The following is a 7,737-nucleotide window of genomic DNA, read 5'->3' as shown; positions in this document are numbered from 1 at the left end:
TTATTAATTTTATACTTATGATAGAAATTTTCAAATATATTTTAAAAAATAAAGAAGTAAAGAGGGAAGAAACTGAGCCTGATTTACCCACCATCAGCTAGAAGAACACATTAGTTTCCTAGGGCTGCCAAAACAAAGTATGGGCAAACTGGTAGGTGGCTTAGAAAAGCAGAAATTTATTGTCTTATGTTTCTGGAGGCCAGAAGTCTGAAATCGAGGTCTCAGCATGCTCATGCTCTCTCTGAAGGCACTGGGAACAGATCTGTTACAGACCTCTCTCCTAGCTTCGGGAAATGTCAGACATTCCTCGGCTTGTAGATGGCCATCTTGTCCCTGCGTCTCCTCACATTGTCCTCCTTCTCCCCATGCCTGACTCCTTGTCCAAATTTTCTGCTTTTTGTAAGGACACCAGTCATATTGGATTAGGGCTCACTCTAATGACTTCGTTTTAACTTGAATACCTCTGTGAAGACTATATTTCCAAAAAAGGTCACATTCTAAGTGTTAGGACTTCAATATGTCTTTTTTAAAGAAGACACAACTCAGCTTGTAACAGAGAAAGAGATAGCAGTCTCTGAGACCTCAGCAGCATCTTCTGAAATAAACATGTCTTATGAAATGCACTATTTCCCAGTCTGGGAAATAGTACATACCATATAAATTTTTTCAAAGATTCACTACACAAATGGACATTCCACTAGCTCTGAAAATTCTTGTTATAAAAAGCTATTTAACTCAAAACTTCTGAATTATTTAACTATCAGACCCTAGGACTACAGCTTTGGGAAGAGAATGAATAGTAGATATAACATAAAGCACAGAGCTGGAAACATAATAAATTCTCATTAAATGACAATAGGTAGATGGAATTCAGAAGAGTACTTCAATGACAACCAAAAGCTTAGGATGAAAGAAGAAAATTTATCACATCATTAGCTGCTCCCTGTTCAAGGATGGAAACACCGATGTGCTTTGTCTGTGTCTTCTGCACTCAAATGGGTCTGCAGGGCTTCTACCCTGTTGTTCTTTCTCCAATTCTTTAGGAAAATATTATGTGTCCTTTAAACAATTCAGCTCCCTGGGTTTGTAAGGGGAGTCCTGATTTCCAATGTCACAACTTTGGAGAAAAAAAGTCCTATTGTAGCTGACTTGTAAGAGTCTTCTCTAAGTGGGAGAGAAAACAGAATTTCAAAGATAGAAATATCACTCAATTGTATTTCTTAGTCCCATTGATGCTTATCATAGGGATTACATGCTTGTATGTAAGTGTGGGCAATAGTATACGTCACCTACAGGCCCCTCCAGAGGTTGAACAGAGACTTCCATGTACATTTGCCTATGCATCCTCTTATCATGGGAGTAGAGGTATGGGGGGCAAGCACATGCTGTGGATGAGGGGCACACAAAGCTTAAGGTTGGAAAAAGACAGAAATGAAACGACATATTAGTAAACAGTTTCTGCAAAGGCAAGCTAGGTGATTCAGTCTTCAGTGTCCCTAGCCAGAGCACCAAGGTGCCCCATGAGTCAGGCAACCTGAAAGCAATTGGGTGTTTTCTTGGCCCAAGGAAGCATCACACTGGAGGCCACAGTGAGTCTCATTTTGCATAATGAGAGAAATATCCATGTCCACATTGTCAGGGCTCCTTACGCATGGACAGCATCAGGGTTTCATGGTTGTAGAGCCATGCCAGGTCGGGTAACTGGGCTCAGGTGTAGAGATAAAGAATGAGGAGGGCTGCAGAGTCTCCCTGGATCCTCCTTACGCACTACCCTTCCCATGGCTCCTCATCTTCCACTCTCCCATCGGCAACACTTAGAAACAGGTTTAAAGGTAAAGCAAACTAAACAGTTCCCACAGACCAGAAGTAGCTATTTCTTTTCCAAGCAGGCATTTTTATTCTTTGTGAATATTAATTTTTTCTTTGGAAATTATTCTCTCTTTAATGTCACAGAGAATTAAAGGACAACTGTGCTGAAGTACAAGGAAAGTAGCTTTAAGTAGCTGAGCAACAATATTACTTGAATAACTCAGGAAACAGTAAGGGTGCTGGGCTTCACTCAAGAACCTTTTGTTTGGGTCATGGTTGCTGATCTTGGGCAAGCCACTTTTTCTCTCTGAGCCTTAGTTTCCTAATCTGTAAAACAGAGATGATAAAGTTACCTCTACCTGTCCACCAAGATTGGGATGGTTAAATTAGATCCCACATGAAAATTCATCATAAACTATAAAGCTATGTGTCAGATATGATTATTATTTTGTCCATCACAAAAGTTAGAACCGTAGTTCTATTATACAATCACTTCCTTAGTTCTTGCCCGATTTTCCCCTTCCTCACACAAGTCATGAACTCTGGGATTCTTCCTCGAAGTTTTATTGAAGTATAACTGAATGAATAAAACTTTTATATATTCAAGTTGTAGGACGTGATGATATGATACACATACAAATTGTGAATTGATTGCCACAATTTTTTTTTTTTTTTTTTGAGACTGAGTTTTGCTCTTGTCACTCAGGCTGGAGTGCAGTGGCACAATCTTGGCTCACTGCAACTTCCACCTCCCAGGTTCAAGCTATTCTCCCGCTTCAGCCTCCTCAGTAGCTTGAACTACACGCATCTGCCACCATGCCCAGCTAATTGTATTTTTAGTAGAAATGAAGTTTCACCTTGTTGGCCAGGCTGGTCTCGAACTCCTGACCTCAGGCGATCTGCCTGTCTCGGCCTCCCACAATGCTGGGATTACAGATGTGAGCCACCCCACCCGGTTAATTACACAATTAGGTTAATTAACACATCCATCGCTCCACATAGTTACCATTTCTGTGTGTGTGTGTGTGTGTGTGTGTGTGTGCACTCGTGTGTGTAGTGAGGACACTTACAATCTACCCTCTTAGCAAATTTCAAGTATACAATACAGTATTATAAACTATAAGCACCATGCTGTACATTAGATCCTCAGAACTTATTTATCTTATATCCTAAAGTCTATCTTTTGCCAACATCTCCTGATTTTCCCCACCATCAGGTCCCTGGAATCCACCATTCTAACCTCTGCTTCTGTAAGCTCAACTTTTTTATATTTTACATATGAGTGAGATCATGCAGTATTTTTTTCTTTCTGTGTCTGGCTTATTTCACTTAGCACAATGTCCTCCAAGTTTCACCCATGTTGTTGAAAATTGAAGAATTTGCTTATTTTTTATGACTTAAAATATTTCACATATATATTTTCTTTATTCATCTGTCAATGGATACTTAATATTGCAATTAACATGGAAGTATAGATATCTCATCAAGGTACTGATTTCATTTCCTTTGAATGCATTAATATACACAGAATTTAGATTGCTAGATTATATATTAGTTTCGGTTTTAAATTTTTGAGGAAACTTCATACTGTTCTCCATAATGGCTGTACTAATTTACATTCCCACTAACAGTGTACAAGGGTTCCCTTTTCTCCACACCCTTGACAATATTTCTTACTGCTTGTCTTTTTAATAATAGTCATCCTAACAGGTGTGAGGTGATACAGCACTGTGGTTTTGACTTGCATTTTCATTATGATTAGTAATACTGAGCACCTTTTCATATACCTATTGGCCATTTGAATATCTTCTCTGGAAAAATGTCTATTCAGATTTGTTTGTTTATTGCTATTAAATTCCCTATATATTATATACATTAACCACTTATCAGATATATAATTTGCAAATATTTTCTCTCATTTCATAGATTGCCTTCTCATTTTGTTAATTGTTTTCTTTGCTGTGAAGAAGACTTTTAGTTTGATGTAATACTAGCAAGTCATTTTATGGGTGTCAAAGTGATTTTAAAGTTTATATGGAGAGATAAAAGATCCAGAGTGGCCAACACAATGTTGCAGAAGAGCAGCATTAGAGCACTGAACTGTCTGACTTCAAGACTTACTATAAAAGCTACAGTCATCAAGACAATATGGTAGTGGTGAAAGAATAGAACAATAGATCAATGAAACAGAATAGAGCCCAGAAATCAACTCACAGAAATATAGTCAACTGATCTTTGACAAAGGAACAAAGTCAATACAATAGAGAAAGGACAGTTTTTTTCAATAAATGATGTTGAAACACCTGAACGTCGCATGCCAGAAAAAAAAGAATACAAACACAGAACTTACACCTTTCATAAAAATTAATTCAAAACGGATCATAGGCCTAAATGTGAAATGTAAAATTATAAAACTCCCAAAAGATAATATTGTAGAAAGCATAGATGACCTATGAAGATGACTTTTTAAGATATAAAACCCAGGGCACAATCTATGAAGGAAACAATTGACAAGTTGGACTTCACTAAAATTAAAAACTTCAGCTCTATGAAAGACATTATCAAAAGGAATCAGAAGACAACAGATTGGAAGAGAATATTTGCAAAATACATATCAGTTGAAGGGCTGTTATGCAAAATATACAAAGAACTCTCAAAACTCAACATAAGAAAACGAATAACCTGATTAAAAAGTGGGAGAAAGATCTGACAAGACATGTCATGAAAAAATATATACAGAAGACAAATAGGCATCTGAAAAGATGTTCAACATCAGAGGTAATTCGAGATTGCAAATTAAAACAAGATGCCATTATAATCCTATTAGAATGGCCAGAATCCTTAACACTGACAACACCAAATACAGGTGAGGATGTGGAGTAAGAAGAGTTCTCATCCACAGCTGATGGGAATGCAGTTTTGGAAGACAGTTTGACAGTTTCTTACAAAACGAAATATACTCTTACCATGCAATCCAGTAATTACACTCCTTGGTATTTACCCTAATAAGCAGAAACCTTATGTTCACACAAAACCTGTGCATGGCTGTTCATAGCAGCTTTATTTATGGTTACCAAAACTTGGAAGCAACCAGGATGTCCTTCAGTAGGCAAATGAATAAATAAACCATGGTATAGCTAGACTTCCGGGCTGTGGGATACTATCTAGGACTAAAAAGAAATGATCTATAAAGTGATGAAAGGACATGGAGGAACCTTAAATGTATGTATATACAGATATATAAATATATATATATGAAAGAAGCCAACTTGAAAAGACTACGTATGGTATGATTCCAACTGTAAGCCATGGAAAAGGCAACACTATGGAGACCGTAAACAGATCAGTGATTGCCAGGTGTTAGTGAGGAGGGAGGGAGGAATAGGTGGAGCATAGAGGATTTTTAAGAGAGTGAAGCTACTCTGTATGACATTATAATGGTGGATATATGTCATTATTCATTTGTTCAAGTCCATTGAATATATAATGCCAAGTGAACTCTAATGTAAATTATGGACTTTTAGTGATAATGATGTGTCAATGGAAGTTCATCAGTTGTAGTTCATTTACTGCTCCGATGCAGGATGTTGGAACTGAGGGAGATTTTGTGTTTGGAGGTGGCTGCAGGGTTGGGGGTGGGGAAAGGAGGTATGTGTGAGCTGAACCTTCTTTACTTTCAGTTCAGTTTTGCTGTGAACTTAAAAGTGATCTTAAAACTAAATAGCTTTTTGTCTGACATACTAGCAAGGTTGAAGAGGGTGCTGCTGCTCCCTGGGCATCAGTCCAAGGACGACAAGAAGAAGAAAGACGCTGGAAATCAGCCGAGAAAGACAGAGACCCAGTGAACAAATCTGACAGCAAGGCCAAAAAGAAATGGTCCAATGGCAAAGTTTGGGACAAGCTCAATAACCTAGTCTTGTTTGGCAAAGCTACACATGACAAACTGAGTAAGGAAGTCCCAACTATAAGCTTATAACCCAAGCTGAGGTCTCTGAGAGACTGAAAATTAAAAGTTGCCTGTCCAGGGCAGTCCTTCAGGAGCTTGTTAGTAAAAGTCTTATCAAACTGGTTTCAATGCACAGAGCTCAAATAATTTATACCAGAAATACCAAGTGAGGAGGTGCTCCAGCTTCTGGTGAAGATGCAGGAACAGGTTCAACCAATTGTATATTTGGAAAAATAAAACCTTATTAAATAAATAAAATAAAATAAGGTCTGCATTAAAAATATCACCCAATAGCTTTCAAAATTCCCAAAGCCTAGGCCAAACCCCAAATCAATTACATCAGGATATATGAGGTGTGACCTAGACATCAGTAAGTTTTTAATAGAGCCCATATAATCTCAAAGTACTGTCAAGGCTGAGAACTACTGCCCTAGAGAATGCTACTCAACTAGACTTAGGTTACACTCACCACTTGAATCTCACTTAGAGTTAGATTAGAATTGCCAATTAGAATTACCCAGGCACTTTCAAAAATATATAGATAACCAAACCCCACTTGCTGAAATTCTGATTCATTTGATCTGGGGCAATAGCTGGGTACTAGTAGTTTTAAAAGCTCTTCAGGTGATTCTCATATACAGCCATGACTGAGAATCATTGATCCGAAAATGGTAAATTGCTGGAACATATGCTTCTAACTCCCAGTTCTGCACCCTTTGCAAACATCACTACTCATTCCCAGAACTCTTTGCCAATGAGCTTGTTCCTTCATAGGTCAGGATGCTGCATTCATAGCACATGTTATAGTTACTCTTTCCTACAAGCAAGAAAGGCTTTGAAATCCATCTCTACTCAGCCTGTCAGGCAGGATCGATAATTAATCTGAGTTGCCAGTGGAATCCCCTTTGGCATCTCTGAATTATACATCTATTCCATCCCCAAACCAGAGATGGCTTTGTTGGACCTGACCAGCTCCATTTCTGCCTCCATCTTCATGACTTGAAAGATCTGACATTTTCGTAGGAGAGCTCTCCAAGGCTGTGACCCTTTGACAGCTGTTCAGGCTTTAGGACAATGCTGAACATTCATACTGTGCCTACAATCTTCCTATCTCAAGGACTTTCTGCAAACATTAACTCATTTGTTTGAAAATGTCTGGTGTTGTGAGGACTAATGAGATAATGTTTATGACACACTCTGTGTTCCCAAGATGACAGACATCATGTTATTCATGTAAAAAGCACATTGAGAGGTCTCTTAACAACTCTCGTCCAACTTGGCTGCCCTTTTTGTTTTGCTGTGAAAATCCCTTAAGGCCAAGGGACAGGTCACACTACCATTCTTTAGAGAAAGTGCAATGACATGGGAAGGGGAGCAGGGAGAGCAGCCTGGTAGAACTCCAGCCTTCATCACGTTTAGTTTTGTGATCTTAAGCAAGTTTCAGGGACTCCTTCAGCTTCTCTTCCCTCATGTGTCCAACGGGAATGATAATGTCTGGCTTAGATAACGTAAGTGAGAATGCTGGCATGGAGAAGACATTACGTGTCAGTTATTCTAAGGAGCTGGGAACTGCCTTAGGTTGGTTTTAAAGGGCAACACAGGCAGTCCATTTTCAATTAAGCAAAATAAAATGAAGAGGACAATGCTGATTAAGAATCTGGAAAAGAGCCTTCCTTTGACTAACATGAGAATTAGAAGAATTTATGTCTTCAAAACATTTCCAATGTGGATCAATAGTTAAGAACAAGATCTGCGCTGAGTCAAGGTTTAACCTAGAAGCCGTGTTATATCCATCTCTATTTAAAGAACAAAACCTTTCAACAAGCATATGCTGACTGGCTGCTCCTCATGAAGCTGAATAATGGGGATGAGAAAGGAGCTTTTATTCTCCCAATGCATGAGAAGAAAGCTCTGTTACAAAATGCAGATAATATGTGTCATCAATTCTAAGATGCGCATTTTTGTCACCCGATAACGTACCT

At 38.5% G+C, this 7,737-nt stretch overlaps 1 pseudogene; it reads left to right on the top strand.

The window, feature by feature from the left end:
* The first annotated feature begins 1,726 nt into the window (after nucleotides 1-1,726).
* LOC119470413 lies at nucleotides 1,727-6,003 on the top strand (annotated as a pseudogene).
* The last annotated feature ends 1,734 nt before the right edge of the window (nucleotides 6,004-7,737 follow it).

Source organism: Cebus imitator, unplaced genomic scaffold (genome assembly GCF_001604975.1).
Source record: "Cebus imitator isolate Cc_AM_T3 unplaced genomic scaffold, Cebus_imitator-1.0 Scaffold30, whole genome shotgun sequence".
In the NCBI taxonomy this organism is placed as follows: Eukaryota; Metazoa; Chordata; class Mammalia; order Primates; family Cebidae; genus Cebus; species Cebus imitator.
This window is presented reverse-complemented; position numbering and strand designations above follow the sequence as displayed.